Source organism: Macaca fascicularis, chromosome X, assembly GCF_037993035.2.
Source record: "Macaca fascicularis isolate 582-1 chromosome X, T2T-MFA8v1.1".
Classification (NCBI taxonomy): Eukaryota; Metazoa; Chordata; class Mammalia; order Primates; family Cercopithecidae; genus Macaca; species Macaca fascicularis.
Window position 1 is genome coordinate 146,143,671 of NC_088395.1, and position 20,651 is coordinate 146,164,321.

A 20,651-nucleotide genomic window follows, 5' to 3' on the forward strand; every position below is an offset into this window, starting at 1 on the left:
ACCTAGAAATCTATTCATGTTCACATTTCACATATTTTATTCATTCTCATATTTGTAGTCATATCTAGAAAAAAGAATATGACACCAGGTTAAGATCATGTCCCCAACTATATATGAAACGTTTTGTGGGAAAATCAGATTCCTCTTACATTTTTATGTAATGCACCTTATCATGAGCCTAACAGGTAATTGGGAAGACAGTCAATATTGCTACTCTCATTTCCCATTCTGAGCCACAGATTTAGACAGTCTTAAGGGGTTTAAGCAATGCTCTGGCCTTTTCACTCTCACTGTACAGATGAAAATCTGAGGACCATTGAGAAAGTTACATAACAAACTACAAAAAAAAAATTGCACAACAAACTAGTGGCAGAGTCAGCAAAGAAACCCAGATCTGTGTCCCTTCCATGTTTGCAGTATCACCAAATCTGATAGAGATGCCTGTCATTAGGAAGTTAAATCCAGTAAAATGTATTTACTCATAATTATTAACTCTTCCCAACGAGCTCATATATACAGCCCAACAGAAAATCTGCTCTTTCCATTCACACAGATGATCGATCCTTGATACGACAGAATGGAAATCCACCACAGCTTACACAATTTAGATTCTCTAACTCCAAAGCAAAAGAAGGCCTCAAGCAACATTATTTGATTATGAGATTTTGCTGCTGGGAAGAATTAATCAAATTCATCCTAGAGGCTCATCTGCTGCATGACATACTCATATCTCGATATTGAAACTCCCTAACAAATTTCAACACAAGATGTGATGGTGACTTCTTTTCCTAGTACTTTCTGATCTTCATCTGTTACCTTGACTAGCATTTGAAGGAATGAAAATAAGGAGGTTGCTTTATCCCTAGTATCACACAATCTTTTGTATTTATATTAAAGCTGGGAGGATAGAAAGGGTCTCATTTAGGGACATACTTTTCACCGCTACTTATGAATATGAAGTAAGTGAAAAAGACAAATACCACATGTTCTCATTCATATGTGAGAGCTACAAAAATGGATCTCATGAAGATAGACAGTAGACTGGTAGTTTTCAGAGAAAGGGTTGGGGGAAGGGAGGATGAAGAGAGGTTAATGGGTACAAACATACAGTTAGAAGAATAAGACCTAGTGTTTGATAGATCAGTAGAGTGACTATAGTTAACGATAATCTACTGTATATTTCAAAATACCTAGAAAAGAAGAATCCAAATGTTTCCAGCAAAAAAAAAAGAGATAAATGTTTAAGGTGATGGATATCCCAATTACTCTGATTTGATCATTACACATTTTATGAATGTATCAAAATATTACAGGTATCCCAAAATATGTACATCTATTATGTATCAATAAAAAATAATAAAAAACTAAAATTACTGAAGAGGTGAGAAAGTCTAATAACTGGTAAATCATAAATAATTGAGTTGGTATAACACTGAAGAATGTGATTTTAATTATTTAATGTTATTCATGTGTAATCAAACAAAAAATTTTGTTGAAAATCCCAGTATATTTAGAAGAGCTAAACAAATAAACACTGCACACCAGAAACTAGAACTTGACCAACTTTTTGTTACCTATACAGTATAAGCTGCTGCTTAAACATGTTTTACTTCTCTAATTAGTAAAAGTAGGCCTTTAAGGAAAAAAAACTTTAAAATTTACCTAAAACTGGCTGGGCATGGTAGCTCACTCCTGTAATCCCAGAACTTTGGGAGGCCAAGGCAGGTGGATCACCTGAGGTCAGGAGTTCAAGACCTGCCTGGCCAACATAGCAAAACCCCATCACTACTAAAAATACAAAAATTAGCTGGGTATGGTGGCAGATGCCTATAATCCCAGCTACTTGGGAAGCTGAGGCACGAGAATCACTTGAACCTGGGAGGAGGAGGTTGCAGTGAGCCAAGATGGTGCCACTGCACTCCAGCCTGGGCGACAGAGTGAGACTCTGTCTCCAAAAAAAAAAAAAAAAAAGTGTTGGCCGGGCGCGGTGGCTCAAGCCTGTAATCCCAGCACTTTGGGAGGCCGAGACGGGCGGATCACGAGGTCAGGAGATCGAGACCATCCTGGCTAACACGGTGAAACCCCGTCTCTACTAAAAAATACAAAAAAGTAGCCGTGTGAGGTGGCGGGCGCCTGTAGTCCCAGCTACTCGGGAGGCTGAGGCAGGAGAATGGCATAAACCTGGGAGGCGGAGCTTGCAGTGAGCTGAGATCCGGCCACTGCACCCCAGCCTGGGCGGCAGAGCAAGACTCCGTCTCAAAAAAAAAAAAAAAGTGAACTGCTTACTTTCTGTGCACCTTTCCTGCTGGGACAGTCTTTCTGAGAAGTGCTTTAAATACATGTTAGAAGCCAGGGACATGTAGCCAGGCATGGTGGCACGCGACTGTAGTCCCAGCTACCCGGGAGGCTGAGGTGGGAGGATCTCTTAAACAGGGAAGTCAAGGCTGCAGTGAGTATGATCATGCCACTGCACTCCAGCCTGGGCAACAGAGCAAAAACCTGTCTCAAAAAAAAAAAAAAAAAAGCAGTCAGGGACATGAATTACGACTGGGGTGGGTAGAGAGTGAGTAGGGCTGCTGGAGACAATGTTCCCACGGCACTGACCCTGGTTTTCAGTCTTTGAGCAAGTACTATCACTTGCTTTAATTCCTTCGTCCTCATCCTTTGCTCTTTTTGAATCTGATGATTTCTAGGAATGAACGTTCTTTATGACACATGCTGTACATTATTTAGTTTGAAGCAGGCTTGAATTTATGTCAGTAAGGCAATGTTCTTTTTCAAAGCTCTCAGTTAGTTCTTAAGATATCAGAACCTGCAAAAAGCACGTGTAGGGCTGCTATTATCCCTTCAGATCAATAACTCAGTCACTACTATGAGGTATTAAGAAAGGAATTTAGGAAGACAAGCAAATCTTTAGGGCTGCATCTATTCTGGCAAAAGAAGAACAGTAGTGAAACACAAACATATTTTAATAAAAGCCATTTCAGCAAGTGAGTTCTTACCAAGCAAAGAAATCCTGGACTACTCTACCCAAATGTTTTCATAAAGGTTTTAGCTATGAGGCAATCAGATTCCAGGAGCTACAGGCAAACAGAGAAGGCTTGGAGGCTGGGGGATGAGTAGACGTGGGATGAGTAGATGTGGGCAACAGGTGGACACAGGAGCATTTACACAAATATATTAGGTGCCAAATAAGTGCTCCAGAATATTCACGGAAATATTTATTTTAATGTCAAATCCCTTCACAATTTAAGTCAACATTTGAAACATGTCAACTGCATACACCTGTCTCCTAATTAGAGTAAAACTTAAAAGGAGATACTGAAAAACAATGGAGAAAGTCTCACTCAGCAAGAAATGATACTGTTTAGAATCTCCTACTTAAATAACAATCTCTTCTGCTACTCTTGGTGACTTGTTTCCACAGAGTACAGTAGGGAAAGAGGAAAAATAGTAACTTAACGTGGAGGAACCTGGCAATCACTACTTTAGATAGCTGAGTTACGGCAACACCAACAGTGGTAAGTCATGCTGATAACAATCACCTTAGATATGATATGAAATGGCACTTCATCTCTCGTCTTCCAAAACTCAGTAACACCAGTCTAATCATGAGGAAAACATCAGACAAATCCCAATTGAGGGACATTCTACAAAATACCTGACCGGTAAACCTTAAAATTGTCAACATCACCAAATGAAGGAAAGTCTGAGAAACTGTCACAGCCAAGAAGAGCCTGAGGAGAAATGATGACTAAATGTAATGTGGGGCCAGACGCAGTGGCTCAAGCTTATAATCCCAGCACTTTGGGAGGCCAAGGCGGGTGGATCACTTGAGATCAGGAGTTCAAAACCAGTCTAGCCAATATGGTGAAATCCCATCTCTACTAAAAATACAAAAAAATTAGCTGGCCATGGTGGCAGGAACCCCCAGCTACTTGAGAGGCTAAGGCAGGAGAATTGCTTGAACCTGAGAGGCAGAGGTTGCAGTGAGCTGAGATCGCATCACTGTACTTCAGCCTGGGTGACAGAGCGAGACTCCATCTCAAAAAAAAAAAAAAAAAAAATTTAATGTGGCATCTTGAAAGGGACCCCGGAACAGGAAAATGACATTAAAGAAAAACCGAGAAAATCTAAATAAAGTATAAACTTTCGTTTAAAATAATGTATCAATATTGATTCATTAATTGTGACAAATTACACATTACTAGTGCAAGATGTTAACAATAGGAAAAATGGGTGCAGGGTATATGGAAACTACATGATCTTTGTAACTTTTCTTTAAATCTAAAATGATTCTAACATAAAAATTTTTGTTTAAACACTTAAAAATATTTCTTGGTTATCTCAAGAAAGAATCCCCATTCAAACTCTGCATCTAACCACGTATCAGAGAGAGAATCAATGAGCCCTGGACACCTGTTGTACAAGAAAGAAACCTGCAATTAATTTCCTACGGATCATCTAATAGTCATCAGATGGAAGCGGTTTTGTCAAAATAGTGTCTTTGAGTCAAACATGAAACAAATTAAAAGCTAGTGGCAAAATCGGGGATGAGCAACCTCTTTTAACAATGTGGTCAATCCATCAGCAACAACTTGATTGTGTAGCACAACCCTGGAACCTGAACAGCCAAGAATATGCACATTCAAAAATTGCTAATGCTTCACAATGCTTTAGATACAAAATCAGAAACTACAATCTATGCTTTAGGGGGGAAAAAAAGTTTTGTCCTTTTACAATAAACATTTTTGAAAAAATTAAAACCCTCCAATAGTTACTATAGAATCCTGGACTTACATGGCACTATATAAAAGCCAGAATTCAGAAGGCAGAAGTTAGAGAACCTTATTTTTTAAAGTTCAGGTTTGAGTTGACTTGTTTACAGTTCAGTTCGTCAAGTACAGCTTGTTTACATTCCAGTTGACATCTGAAGATATCAACTGATAAAATGGAGAGGGGGCAAAAAGCAGTTCATTATCCAGTGTTGGTCAGAAACAAAGCACTTAATTTTATAAATAGGTAAAGAGGTGCAAACTGGACTTTATACTTTACTTACAAAGTGTTGTGAATGTATGGGTGCCCCCTCCAACCCCAAATTCTTAATATTGAAATCCTAACCCTCAATATGGTATTAGGAGGTAGGGCCTTTGAGAGGTGATTAGATCACAGCAGTAAAGCCTGGAGGAGTTAGTGCCCTTAAAAGAAGTCAGACAGTTCCAAAGTGAATGGACACCATCCTGTTTGGAAGGCTGCTACTTAGATCAAAGAAGGTAAAAACAGATCCACCCAGCGGGCTGAATTGCGTGCAGTTTTTCTAACAGTGATGGAAGAATTCAACAATGGTGCAAACCCCTGTGTTTGGGTTTTTACTGACTCACGGGCAGTGACCAATGGCCTAGCCATATACTCAGACAAGAGGGCCATGGACACCTGGCCTATTAAAAGAATACCCAAATGAAGCATGGCCCTGTGGAGATGTGAGGGCGCATTAAAGGAGAGTAAGTCAGTGCCCATCAGAACTCCCTTCCAGGTTCGGAAGTCGACTGGAATAGACAATTAGATATCCTTGTGTGCTCCCTTGAGGTGGCCACCTGGGCCCAAGAAATGAGTGCATATCGGGGTACTGTAGCACTACAGAGATGGGCTGAATATAGACATGTTCCTTTTGCACCCTCTCAGGCACAAAATGCCAGAAAGAGCTGTTCTGTTTCTCAGTAAAAGAGACAGAGATTGCTGATGGCTGCAGGGCAGATTCTCTGGTGGGAAGGCCCTGAATATAGCTGGCAACTGAGACTAATGCTGGTAGCCCTGTGGGAAGGCTAAAAATGGGACCTGACAGGAATAGACACTGACTCTGGAGTGGGCTTTGCTTGTCTAATGGAAGATGAAAATGCTCAGAGTACCATAAAAAAATATAGAAGATATTGCATGGATTTGGATTGCTGGCCATCATTTTTTCAGACCAAGGAACACACTGCACAGTCCACAAAGTCCAACAATGGGTAGAGAGATATTCTCCTTAGACTAACAGTTTGACAGAGAAGTAGAATGGGCAACTGAAACCTTGGTTGTCTAAAACAGGGAGACAAAAGCATGAAGGGCTGGCTTACACACCTTCATGAGTGTGTGTGCTCACACCTCAACATGAGAGGGACTAGAGTGTCCCCGCTAGATTTTTTTTTCTCTGTTTTTCTGGTTTATCTGGGGAAGAGGGGGTGGGGAAGATACTGGTATGAAATAAAAATGCATCTTGGAACCCCAAAATCACTAAGCTAAAGGGAAAAGTCAAACTGGGGACTGCTTAGGGCAAACCTGCCTCCCATTCTATTCAAAGTCATCCCTCCGCTCACTGAGATGAATGTGTATCTGATTACTTCCTTTGGAAAGGATAATCAGAAACTCAGATGAATGCAATCTTTTGTCTCTTATCTACCTATGACCTGAAAGGCCCCTCCCAGCTTCAAGTTGTCCCGCTTTTCCCAACTAAACCAAGGTACATATTGATTGATGTCTCAGGTCTCCCTAAAATGTGTAAAACCAAGATGTACCCGGACCACCTTGTGCACATGTCGTCAGGACCTCCTGAGGCTGTCACAGACCGTCCTTAACTTTGGCAAAATAAACTTCCTAAATTAACTGGACCTATCTCAGATATTTGGGGTTCACACTGACATGACCATGTAGTTCCTGCCGAGGGAGGACTGCATTAGCATAATGACTATAGTTTGTTCTTTCTTCCTCAAATCACCTCAGGAAAAAAATATTAATTTTTTCTCCCCTACCTGATGCAGTGGCCCTAGGACCAGGGCTGCAAGTACAAGTGTTAGAACAGCAGGGATGATTTCTAAGCAAAAAACTGAAACTATGTTTTTAAACCTTACATCAAAATTCCTAAGGTCATGATGGATTGTGCCTTCAATCCATCTAGCAAAATTGGGGCTAACAGTGATTGCAGCTATATTGCCTGGTGGTAAAAATAGCTCACTAGTTCTGCACCTTTGTAACCTTACCCTGTCTGAATGGGAGTAGACTGAGGAGGAGGTACTTGCCAGACTTGTACTGCTGCCTGCGGTCTAGACCAGCACAGTGGCAATTCCAATGTCTCTTTCAATGTTGAAAAAGTTACGGTGCTAATGGAGAGAAGGAGAAATACTAGCTGAAATTAAAGAAATGAATAAATGGAATACTGATTGAGGAAAATTAAATATTATGTTACCAACTCAAGAGTTTCAGAGCAAGAGATAACACTGTCTATAAGCTCAATAATCCCAGATGCCTGAAAGGGTAAAGCTATATATATTTACCAAGGCCACTCTTGCTTTTGGAAGCTGACAAGATTGAGAGGAAACCCACAAACAGGAGTGGCCTCATCCTGGAAGACATTCATATACTATGATGGGTTGAAGTAATCATTAATGACTGTGCATAGTATATACTTTTACATGAAAAATCCATAGTCAAAAACCAGGCGGTGGCCTGTCGTATTACGATATATATTTCATCCATGGTTCCTGGCTCATAACTTCCATAGCCCTTGTTACAGTATTTTGTTATAATGTTGGGTATGTTAGGACTCAGGGGCAGGCCTCTGACCTTTTCCTGTCCTCCTTTCTTATTGTAGGTCTTAAGAGCCTTGCACGAGAGGGTCCCACCCTATACCCTGGGGGAAGGAATGCTGATGTCTTGAAGTTTTCATAAAAACCCAAGGGGTCGGGGTTCCATGAGCTTCCAGATAGCTGACATGTGGAGGTTCCTGGAGGGTGGCACCCCCAGGGCGGGCCTGGAAGCTCTGAGCTTCTTCCCCCATACCTCACCCTATGCGTCTCTTCATCTGTATCCTCTGTAGTACCCTTTATAATAAACCGGTAAGCACTTAAAAAAAAAAAATTAGCTATAAAAAGAATTTTCTTTAAGGCCAAAGAGTTTGCTATCCCTCTCTCTCTGATTTCAACCAGAAGACAGCAACTGCAAACCGGGAAGAGTGCCCTCACCAGACATCCTATCTGCCAGAGCCTTCATCTTGGACTCATCAGGCTCTAGAACTTTGAAAAACAAATTTCTGGGTTGTTTAAGCCACCCAGTCTGTGGTACTCTGTTACAGCAGCCTGAACTAGGGCAAAGTCAACCTTCACTCAGTATTTTAATAGAACACTGGTTTTCAGTTTTATTATGCATCACCATCACCTGGAGCGTTTGTTAGACCACAGATTGCCATGCCCTACCCACAGAGTTTCTGGGGTAGTAGGTCTGGATCAGGGGCCTGAGAATTGCATTTCTAACGGCTCCCAGGTGATGTGATACACTCTTGTCTTTTGTAAACACTCCAACAAAATTAGAAAACCTATCATCAAATGTAAGGACCTAAACAAAATTCAAAACTAAATTTACATAATTTGTGAATTTTCTGCTCTTTTTCTTTTGCAACAAATATTTTTTGAGCATTTATTCCAGTGCCCAGAACTAGACTGGACACTGGCACTGGGTGGAGTAGTGAGTAAACTAAAACACATGCTTTTAGCCGGGAAGAGTGGTTCACGCCTGTAATCCCAGCACTTTGGGAGGCCAAGGCAGGTGGATCACCTAAGGTCAAGAGTTCGAGACCAGCCTGGCCAATATGGTGAAACCCCATCTATACCAAAAATACAAAATTAGCTGGGCGTGATGGTGGGCGCCTGTAATCCCAACTACTCAGGAGGCTGAGGCAGAAGAATAGCTTGAACCCAGGAGGCAGAGGTTGCAGTGAGCCGAGATCGCACCACTGCACTCCAGACTAGGCAACAAGAGTGAAACTCCATCTCAAAAAAATAATAATAATTTTTTAAATGCTTCTTTATTTTTTAGATGCTGTTCTAGAGGTGGGGGGGGCTAATAACTAGTCTCGTAATTCATTAATTACAATTGCAGGAAGAGGTACATAAGAGAAGTACAAAGTGCTATGAGGCCCTGTAAGATTGGGTGGTCTGACATTAGCCTGGGTCAGGGAAGGCTTCTTTAAGGAAGAGACACTTGAACTCAGTTCTGAAGGAGGAGCAGAAATGGGGTCCTCAGGGAGACAGCATTCCATATAGTGGGAAAATTGCACACAGTAGGAACAGAATATAGTAGGAGGGTAGATCCCTCAGGGAAGGCCAGAGATACTGTTGCAGGCAGGCATGCAGAGCCTAGCAGGCAGAGTAAGCAGTTTGAATCGTGCTCTAAGTATGAACGGAGCTACTAGGGATTCTTAGCTGGAAACTAACTTCATGTATGTTTTAAAAAGAGTCAGCCTAGCTGCTTTGCAGAGATGACATAAGAGTAGCAAGAGTAGATCCAAAAAACAATTTGGGGGACCACAATCTGTGGAACTGGGTGATGGACTGGGTAAGATGGAGCGAGGGAAAGGAAGAAAGATTCAAGGCTAACTCTACAAAATGCTGTGAAGTGATTAGCAGTGCTTTTTCCAATCTGAACTGAATTTTTCCCTATGGCATAGTGTGAGAGGAAAACAATGGACTTTATCGGTGCCTGGGAAAAGATGGGGCTTAAAAAATACTTAAACAGTAGGATGACAGATCAAATGTTTCCCTTTTTCAAGAATGGAAAATTCCTTTTGAGAGCATTATATATAGAGCTCGTAGTTAGCTTTAATATCTCCTTTCAGAATTGTGGAAGCAGACTGACAGGATTATTCATCTCATGCCATAGTCTCTGAACTATAGCAGCATCTTCCTTTTAACTTCTCATGGCACTTGTCGCTTTCTGTCTTGGATTTTCATTATATAACAATGTTTCTTATCTCCCTTCAAAAACTGTAAGTTCCCTAGTGAAACATAATTTACTACAAAAATAAGAAATCCCAAAGACAATCTATGTACTCCAACCTAGGGATGTTGTAAGAAGGGGAATAGAGAAAAAAATAGGCAGAAAATTATTTTCTTTTGGCTCATTAAACAAATGAGTTATCCTTAAAGTGATACAGGAAAAGTTTTGATTTTTAAGTACTTATGTATTTTACGTAAAAATGTCTAAAGCAGCTATCAAATATAATTAAAGAAAATAGTAAAAGGTTGGAAAATATTGCCTGTTGTAATTGGAAAGGCTACTAAGCAAGATGTGGAAGATCAAGGGCAAAAATGAAAATACTTCCACTCTTTCATGTCACCACATTCTCAAACTGCACTGCCAATGGCTAACTGAAGTTAACCAGAGCTCTACAGCAAACTCAGACCATAAATAATTTCTACCCTTAGCAAAAATCTATCTCCCCTCCCACCACCACCCACCCCCAACAAATACCTCTACAGTCCAAGTATATGCAACACTCTTAACTGTGTGGCAGAAGAATCTCAGTCCCTCCCTTCTTTGGGAGCTAAGCTTTCCATCTAAGAAAATGCCAAGACGGCCGGGCGCGGTGGCTCACGCCTGTAATCCCAGCACTTTGGGAGGCCGAGACGGGCGGATCACGAGGTCAGGAGATCGAGACCATCCTGGCTAACACGGTGAAACCCCGTCTCTACTAAAAAGAAGTACAAAAAACTAGCCGGGCGAGGTGGCGGGCGCCTGTAGTCCCAGCTACTCGGGAGGCTGAGGCGGGAGAATGGCGTAAACCCGGGAGGCGGAGCTTGCAGTGAGCGGAGATCCGGCCACTGCACTCCAGGCTGGGCGACAGAGCGAGACTCCGTCTCAAAAAAAAAAAAAAAAAAAAGAAAATGCCAAGACAGGGTTGGGCACAGTGGCTCATGCCTATAATCTCAGCACTTTGGGAGGCTGAGGGAGGTGGATATGAGTTACTCAAAGCATATGTAGCTTGAGCCCAGGAGTTCAAGACCAACCTGGGCAACACAGTGAGACCTCATCTCTACAAAAAAAAAAAAAAAAAAAAAAAAATTAGCTGGGGTCATGGCATATGCCTGTAGTCCTAGCTACTCAGGAGGCTGAGGTGGGAGAATCGCTTGGGAGGTTGAGGTTGCAGAGGGCTGTGGTTGCGCCATTGTACTCCAGCCTTGCTGACACGGCAAGACACTGTCTCCAAAAAACAAGAAAAAAAAAAAAAGCCAAGAGAAAATGAGATACTTCAGTCCAGGTGCTAGCATAACTCATTAATTTAACATTCATTGGCCGGGCGTGGTGGCTCACACCTGTAATCCCAGCACTTTGGGAAGCTGAGGCGGGTGGATCACAAGGTCAGGAGTTCAAGACCAGACTGGCCAAGATGGTAAAACCCCGTCTCTACTAAAAATACAAAAATTAGCCTGGTGTGGTGGCAGGCACCTGTAATCCCAGCTACTCAGGAGGCTGAGGCAGGAGAATCGCTTGAACCCGGGGAGCAGAGGTTGCAGTGAGCCGAGATCATACCACTGCACTCCAGCCTGGGCAACAGAGTGAGACTCTGTCTCAAAAAAAAAAAAACCCCAACAACAACAAAAACAAAACAAAACAAACAAAAAAAACATTCATTAAGGCCTTGTATTACTTGCAGTAGGTGAAACTGTGGCGTAACGGTGTCTTTCCATGCTAACTACTTTCTGATGGGGTCTGATTAGGTCCAAGACTCAAGCATGTTAAAACCAACCATGCATTCTTATAGGCTTCATAACAACCCAAAATGGTATTTCGTGCTCACAAAACTTCATTTGGGGATTTATCCAAATGACGCCTCAGTGAGGCCTTGGTCACCCTTTGAAAAACTGCAACTCTCACCCCTGACACTTTCTATCGTCATTCTCTGCTTTATTTTTCCTTTATCACTCATCACTAGCATAGGAGATATTACAATTACGTTGTTTACTGCCTGTCTCCCTGTCCACTGGATTGTCCTCCCAAATCTGTTCTTCCTTTCTTCCTGAACACCTGGCTTTCCAACCAGAAACTACATTTCCCTGTCTCCCTTGTGGCTAGGGAGGGCCACGTGACTAAAATTTCTCCAATGGCATGTGTGAAAAAGTAACATGTGAAAGTTCCTGTCACCTTCCTAAAGAAGCTTGTCTTGGACTCCCTTTTCCTTCATGCTGGTTGGAACTTGAAAACCAAATGCTGTGAAAGACAGAATTGACCCACTCTGCCTGGAATGCTGGATGGCCTCCAAGAAAAGAGGCTGCTGGCCAGGACCAGTGGCTCACGCCTGTAATCCCAGTACTTTGGGAGGCCGAGGGGGCAGATCACGAGGTCAGCAGATCGAGACCATCCTGGATAACACAGTGAAACCCCGTCTCTACTAAAAATACAAAAAATTACCCGGGCGTGGTGGTGGGTACCTGTAGTCCCAGCTACTCGGGGGGCTGAGGCAGGAGAATCACTTGAACCCCAGGAGGCGGAGGTTACAGTGAGCCGAGATTGTGCCACTGCACTCCAGCCTGGGGGACAGAGCAACATCCTGTCTCAAAAGAAAGAACAGGAAAGGACAGGACAGGACAGGACAGGACAGGGCAGGAGAGGACAGGACAGGACAGGACAGGACAGGACAGGAAAGGAAAGGAAAGGAAAGGAAAGGAAAGGAAAGGAAAGGAAAGGAAAGGAAAGGAAAGGAAAGGAAAGGAAAGGAAAGGAAAGGGGAGAAAGGGGAAAGGGGAAAGGGGAAAGGGGAAAGGGGAAAGGGGAAAGGAAAACGGAAAGGAAAGAAAAGAGACTGCTTACCTTATCTGGGTTGTTATATGCCAGAGAACCAAACGTCTATAATTTTTTGGTCACTGTATTTTGGAGCTCTTTGTTACATTATTTTACCCTGTACCCTAACAACAGCTTCCTACATTAGAATGTAGGGACCAAAAGGTCAGAAAATTCTGTCTGTTTTGCTCATCAGTCCATCCCTAGCAAGTAGAACAATGTCTGGCATGTGATAGGATACTCAATAAATATGTGTGAATGGATTACATAGACAACTTTATTATCATCACCCTCCACATCTCCAAATCACCTTCACAGCTACCAGAAGTTAGATTACAAAATCCAAATGCTCCCAAGAAGTTCCTATATCCCATTCACTGCCATCTTCCCCCAGTTCCACTGAGTGTGCCCTTCAGCCCCACTAGCCTCCTTTAAGCTTCTCCAATGTGCCTGACTCTTGCCCAACTCAGGGTCTTTGAGCAAGCTGGTTCCAGTATCTACTACCAAACCCCTTTGCAGAAGTAGTCCTCATTCCTTCAGTTATCTGCTTAAATGTCATCTCCTCAGACAGAACTTCCTGTTACCCTATCAAAACATATCCTATTTCTGCTATCTCTGTATCCTATTCATAACACTTATGAAAATGAGTAAATAAAAAATGTGTTGGGTTTTCCATTCTAAACTGGATTATAAGGTCCATAAGGACAAGAACCACTTTTGTTTTTATTTACCACTTGGTCCCCATTGCCTAGCATAGAGTGCCTAGCTGGTTATAAATAGGCAATAAAGGAGTAAATGAATGAACTTCACTAAAGATGTTGCGTGTTTAAGTATGTTGGGGTGGATATGAGTTACTTAAAGCATATGTAGCTCTCCATAAATACAATATTCAAATGTCCTTGACTACCTTCCTGACAATAATGTAAGTTTCCATTTATGGGGCTGTAAACCAATGCACAAGCTGGCAGTTTTTTTATTGCTTTCTTAGAAGGATTATCACTCCCTCTTTCTACTACTAGTTTTTAGTTGCTAATAAGCAGGTAGAATTTTAATGACTCCTTTTGGTATGATGGACTAAGTAGCTTTTACTAGGATGTTTCCAATGCAGGCTCACATGGGCATATAATTTAAAATAAATGATTATTATACTTTAGGACCATGCCAATTGGCCTCCCAGGACCCAGGACTAAAGCTCCTCTGCTTTCTCAGGTCAAAGTTTCAGTTAATCAATTTGCTTCTAAAGTATGTAACCTGAGATTGCTCTCTAAAACTGTGTGGGCACCAGCTAAACTGGGCACATGGAACAATCTGGGGGTACTCAGTGACAGAGACTTTAAATCACACTGGTTTTGGTTTTTTTGTTTTGTTTTGTTTTGAGACAGAGCTTCACTCTTGTTGCCCAGGCTGAAGTGCAGTGGTGTGATCCTGGCTCACTGCAACCTCCATCTCCCGGGTTCAAGCAATTCTCCTGCCTCAGCCTCCCAAGTGGCTGGGATTACAGGCACCTGCCACCACGCCCAGCTAATTTGTTTGTATTTTTAGTAGAGACAGGACTTCATCATGTTGGCCAGGCTGGTCTCGAACTCCTGACCTCAGGTGATCCACCCACCTCGGCCTCCCAAATTGCTGGGATTACATGAGTGAGTTATTGCGCCCAGCCCACACTGTTTTTAAATTTGAGATATTTATGGATATACATGGAGTTTCTCTATCTGGTCGGTGATGTGACGGTGGATATACAAACTTATGCATGGGATAAAACTGCATAGAACTAAACACATATACACACACACAAATGAATACAAAATATGGAAAATCTGAAAAAGATTGGTGGACAGCATCAACATCAGTATCTTGGTTGTGGCATTATAGTGCAATTTTACAAGATGTTACCATTGGGGAGAAATTGGGTAGAGTACGAGGGATCTCTGCATTTTTTCTTATAACTCCATGTATATCCATAAATATCTCAATAAAATTTTACATCAAAAATGCTGTTTCAACACCGAAACTCTAGGATACTACAGAATTCAGCTGGTTACTGAAGAAAACAGGAAGGAAGACGCTGGGGAAACGAGAGAAAGAGAAGTAGGAGTAAATATGAAACTTCATAGTGGGAAAGGTTACTAAAAGAACACTGCATTCCTGTAGCCTGCATGTCCTTAGAAACGCCTCATAGAGTAACTGTGGTTTTACTTTACTCACAGGACTATTGCTAGATCTGTGGGAAAGAACTACAAGACAGTTGCTAAAAGTTTGAAAAAGACAGTTACTAAACATATGAAAGACCTGATAATCTACTTTTTTACCTTAGGTATTGGCATATTCCACACATCTATACTATTCTTGAGTGTGATCACTTAGGAATGAATATGTTTTGAACTTATTCATGTTAAGACAGGATGTCAAATTGAGAACCAGGCAGATCCACCACCTACAGTAAAAACAACCCTAAATTGGTTGAAGAAATTAGATCCCGAAGATTCTTGGTGAATTCTGAAGTCTTTATCAGTATATCCATATTAAAAGGAGATGACAGAAGCCAAAATAAAAGAATTATGGGATGCCTGTAATCCCAGCACTTTGGGAGGCCAAGGTGGGCAGATCACAAGGTCAGGAGATCAAGATCATCCTGGCTAACATGGTGAAACCCCGTCTCTACTAAAAATACAAAAAATTAGCCGAGCGTGGTGGCAGGCGCCTGTAATCCCAGCTACTCAGGAGGCTGAGGCCGGAGAATCACTTGAACCCAGGAGGCAGAGGTTACAGTGAGCCGAGATTCTGCCACTGCACTCCAGCCTGGGTGACAGAGCAAGACTCTGTCTCAAAAAAAAAAAAAAAAAAAAAAAAGAATTACGGGCTGACAGGACCACTGGATTAAAATAAGCATCAGTTTCATTAAAAAGGGCTAACTTGAAGGTAAATCTTTTGACTCCAGCTCTTTAGAGGATCTAAAGTGACCTTGATGGACAGTGGAAGAAATCACAAAATGGAATTCCTTGAATAAAAATTTGTTGACTTTAAATAATTTTGCCTAATGTTACATATACACGACTAAAAAAAAAAAAAAAAACTCTTGAAAAAAAGAAACTAGAATCAGCTGGGTGTGGTGGTGGGCACCTGTAGTCCCAGCTACTCGGGAGGCTGAGGCAGGAGAATTGCTTGAACCCAGGAGGCAGAGGTTGCAGTGAGCAGAGATCGCGCCACTGCATTCCAGCCTGGCAACAGAGCAAGACTCCGTCTCAAAAAATAAAAATAATAATAATAATAAATAAATAAATAAATAAATAAATAAATAAATAAATAAAAAAGAACACTGCATACTGTGAAAACACAGTCACATATCTGAAATCTGCTTCAGCTCACAGTGTCAAAGAGTAAGAGAACAGAACACTTGTTAGGGAACATCTAGTTCCATACCTGCATTCTGAAGACCTGAAAAGTGAGGCTCAAAAAATAATTTGCAAAATGTTAAAAGTTTTAGAAAAAAGAAACAGGAGACTAGCTTCCCAACATTGGCACAGGGAAGAATTGCTTAAACAAGATACATAAAGCAAGCACTAGCCATAAAGAAAAAGACAGAAAAATTTAACTACATTAAAATTAAGAACTTGTCTATCAAAAGGTACCAAAAAAAAAAAATAGTAAAAGGAGAAGGCAAAGTATCTTAGAGAAGATACCTGCAACATAGATAACCACAAAGCTTTAGTGTTTTGAATATGAAAAGGACTCTTAAAGTCAATATGAGAAAGATAAACGACCCAACAGAAAATAGTCAAAGGAGATAAATATATAAGGAGAGAAACATAAATGGCCCATAAACATATGCAACAATGTTTAACTTCATTAGTAATCAGAGAAATGCAAATTAAGATCATTGTGAAATAAAATTTCACACCCAATAGATTGGCAAAAAGAAAGAACTCAAACAATAGCAAGTGTTAAGAAAATATGAATCAATGGAAACTCATACAATTCTAGTGAGAATGCCCATTGGTACAACTACTCTGGGTAACAATTTTACCTCCTTTTGTAAAGTTGCACATTCCAAGACCTATGATTACATATGTAAGACTTCCTATATATACAGTTTTGTGTTTCTATGTATATGCATATCCTACACACACACACACCCCACAAGAGAAAGACCCTTTAATAAATACACACACAACAAAAGATACACATTGTTCTTAGCAGCACTGATCATACCAGGAAAATTAAAAATCCTGCGAACAACCCAAAGGCCCATCGACAGGAGAATGGATGAATTCTAGTAAACTCCCAAAGTGAAATATTATTCAGCAGTGACAATGAATGAATTATGCCTACATAAAACCTTAAAAAGAATCTTAGCGGGCCAGGCACGGTGGTTCACACCTGTAATAATCTCAGCACTTTGGGAGGCCGAGGGAGGGCAGATCACTTGAGGCCAGGAGTTCAAGACCAGCCTGACCACGGCAAGACCCCGTCTCTACTAAAATACAAAAATTAGCCAAGCATGGTGGCACATGCCTATAGTCTCAGCTACTTGGGAGGCTGAGGCTGGCGAATCGCTTGAACCCAGGAGGCAGAGGTTGCAGTGAGCCAAGATCGCACCACTCACCACTGCACTCCAGCCTGAGAGACAGAGTAAGACTGTCTCAAAAACAAACAAACAAAAAATCTTAGCAATATAATACTGAGTAAAAAACAATATGCAAACCATTTTATTTCTCAAAATAAGAAAGCTAAATATCTAAGTCTGTATACACACGTTAAAACTATACTTTAAAATAGAATGATTATTACAAAAATAAGGCTAATGGTTACAGGGTGGTGGGAAGGCAAGGAGATGAGATAAGGAAGTAGTATATAGGTAGAATTGTATTGCTAATGTTATAATTCTCAAGTTGGCTAGTGGGCATGCAGGGGTTTATTTTATTATTATGCACATATTTTATATCTATTCTATTTGCACTGAATATTACATTTTTAAATGACAGTTTCTTTTAAAAGGAAGTGATTTTTTTCCAAGGCTATGCTGCTCATTAGTAAAGGCACTATAACAAAGAAGTTCCCATCCCCATACCTCAAAAAACTTCCACAATGTGAGGTACATATTAGGAAATAAACAGATACTTGTTAATGCACTTTGAATTTCATGACTACTTAAAATTGTCAATTTCAAACATGGATTCTATAAATACATTAAGAAGTCTTCTGATTTGATTACATATGATTTTGATAGCACTGCCTTCATTAGTATCTTTAATAAGTAATATGTCTGAATTTTTACAGGATTATTTTAATTGCACTGCCTGAAATTTCAAAACAGGGATATATGTCCTCCTGATACTTTTCATCGAGGTCTGGGGTCTAACCTAACAAACGATTATGACTTTTAAAATAGACTTTATTAACAGATTCAATTTTCTGAAACTGCTCCCTTGCTAGGGCTCTCAGCCTTAGGTTGAATCACTGGCTGTAATAAACATGGCACCCAATTCAGCTCCACCAAATTACTACTTGTTCTCAAGTATATATACATGAATTGTCTACTTATTGCCTCCTACTATCTTGTAGCAGCTGTCACTCAGCCTGTCCAAGGGCTGCCACTCTATCCAACATTCTGCAACTAATTAATTGTATTTATAAGTAGAGATGAGTAAGAGTGTTTTTGAAAAATAATGGTAGGTGACCACTGGCAAATGCAGTGTTGATTCCCAGGAAGCTTGCCCATAATATTCCAGCATCAACAAAAATCCTCTCCTCCATTAGTGCTATTAGCTAAAAGATTAATATAATTAGATTTGAGTTTAATTAATTCTAGAGCATAGTACTAACCAAGGCATGGGTCTACATTAGATCCTCAATCATTCATATCAGTGTAAAACTAAACAGTATACCCACTATTAAAAATCCATAAACAGTGTCAGGCCTCTGAGCCCAAGCTAAGCCATTATATCCCCTGTGACCTGCACGTATATATCCAGATGGCCTGAAGTAACTGAAGAATCACAAAAGAAGTGAAATTTAAATGGCCTGTTCCTGCCTTAACTGATGACATTACCTTGTGAAATTCCTTCTCCTGGTTCATCCTGGCTCAAAAGCTCCCCAACTGAGCACCTTGTGTCCCCCACCCCTGCCCACCAGAGAACCCCCTTTGACTGTAATTTTCCTTTACCTACCCAAATCCTATAAAACAGCCCCACCCCATCTCCCTTCACTGACTCTCTTTTTGGACTCAGCCCGCCTGCACCCAGGTGAAATAAACAGCCTTGTTGCTCACACAAAGCCTGTTTGGTGGTCTCTTCACACAGATGCGAATGAACCAGTACTTCCTAAAATTTGTCATTGTTCCCATCCAAAGTATATAAAATTCAGTTCAAACTCATTACTATTAAAGGGGAAACTGAAATTTGGGGTAGAGTACTGTCAAATGTGCAATCAAGAGATGGAGACCCAAAGAGTAAAACAGATAAAAACCCAACAGAAAACAGTCAAAAGATTCGCTCATTCCTAGACTCTAAGCCTAAACACATAGTACAGAATTATAAAGCTGGGAGAGAACTTAGATATAAATCATCCCAGGAGCCCAGTTCACAGATGAGGAAACTGAGGACAAGGGCAATAGAACTGAGTCTGGAATTCCATATTTCTGAATTCTCAATTCACTGAATAATCTTGGAAAAGCCACTTACCCTCTCTCAGTCCATTTTCCCAGCTATAATGAAGATGTTGGACTACTCAATGGTCTCTAAGGTTCTTTAGTAGTTCTAGGATTCACTGAGCCTTACAGACCAACTAGCAGCCCAAGCCCTTTATTTCACAGATGGGGAGTCTAGCAAACTACAATTATTTATAGTAGAGTCTGCCATTCCTGGCCTATAGACACTTTAGATTTGTTCATTCATTTTCACATGATCCTAGGACATAAATGTGACAGTTAATTTTATGTGTCAATTTGACTAGGCCACAGCATGCTCAGGTATTTGGCCAAGCATTATTCTAGATGTGTCTGCCAAGGTGTTTCTGGATGAGATTAACATTTGAATCAGAATACTGAGTAAAGCAGACTGCCCTCCATAATGTGGGTGGGCCTCATCAAATCAGTGTAAGGACTGAGTAGAACAGAAAGGTGGCTCTTCCCCTTCCGTTGACTAAGGAATAACTCCTCCTGCATTTTCCTGCCTTCAGAGATGAATAGTGGCTCTTCCTCAGTCTTGAACCTACTCCACTCTTCAGATTGGAATTTACGCCATCAGTTCTCCTTGGGTCTCCAACTTGTGGACTGCAGATCTTGGGTCTTGTCAAGCTACATAAACCCATGAGCCAATTCCTTACGATAAATCACTTCCTGTATATATCCTATTGGTTCTGTTTCTCTGGAGAATCCTAATAACCAAATGTGTATAATAAACTAACGCTTATACAGCACTTAAAACAGTTCCTGGAACTTACCACTCTAGGTTTTGCTGTTATTATTATGATTAAAAGGCAAAGAAAAACAACTTAAAACTGTAACAATTCCATAAACCTGCAACATATCAATGAAATCACGGATCAGCAATTCAAGGCTCTGACTTAATTATTTCTGCACACAGATATCCTAACAAAACACAAATGCCTACATTGAAAGTAAAATTTTAAAAAAGATTTTTAAAAATTTCAAATTTTGACCCACATAAAATGATGAGATTAGCTCCATCTTTGTGCAATAAGGACTTAAATAAGACACTACTATCATTGCTGAATATCTTGTACCCCTTAAAGTTGCAATAAACTCACAAAAATAATGACATTAAAAGTACTAGCACCTCAATAAAGCTGTTTAAAAACAAATTTTGAAACAAGAATTTGAAAAACACATAGACAAAAAGTTATCAAAAGGACTTAAAAATTACATGGACGTAGTGGTTCACACCTGTAATCTCAGCACTTTGGGAGGCCGAGGCAGTAGGATCAAATGAGGCCAGGAGTTTCAGACCAGCCTGGTCAACACAGTTAAACCCCATCTCTACTAAAAATGCAAAATCTAGCCAGGCATGGTGGTACACATCGGTAATCCTAGCTACTCGGGAGGCTGA

At 40.7% G+C, this 20,651-nt stretch overlaps 1 protein-coding gene and 1 non-coding gene across 7 annotated transcripts in view; one reads left to right on the plus strand and one right to left on the minus strand.

Annotated features, from left to right (window-relative positions):
• ATP11C (ATPase phospholipid transporting 11C (ATP11C blood group)) overlaps positions 1 to 20,651 on the minus strand; it is a 203,760-nt gene that overhangs the window by 165,763 nt on the left and 17,346 nt on the right. The gene's annotated exons all lie outside the window — the stretch shown is intronic.
• LOC123571495 (small nucleolar RNA SNORA18) lies at positions 14,730 to 14,832 on the plus strand. The gene has a single exon (XR_006695651.1). It is a non-coding gene; the product is annotated as a small nucleolar RNA SNORA18 (small nucleolar RNA).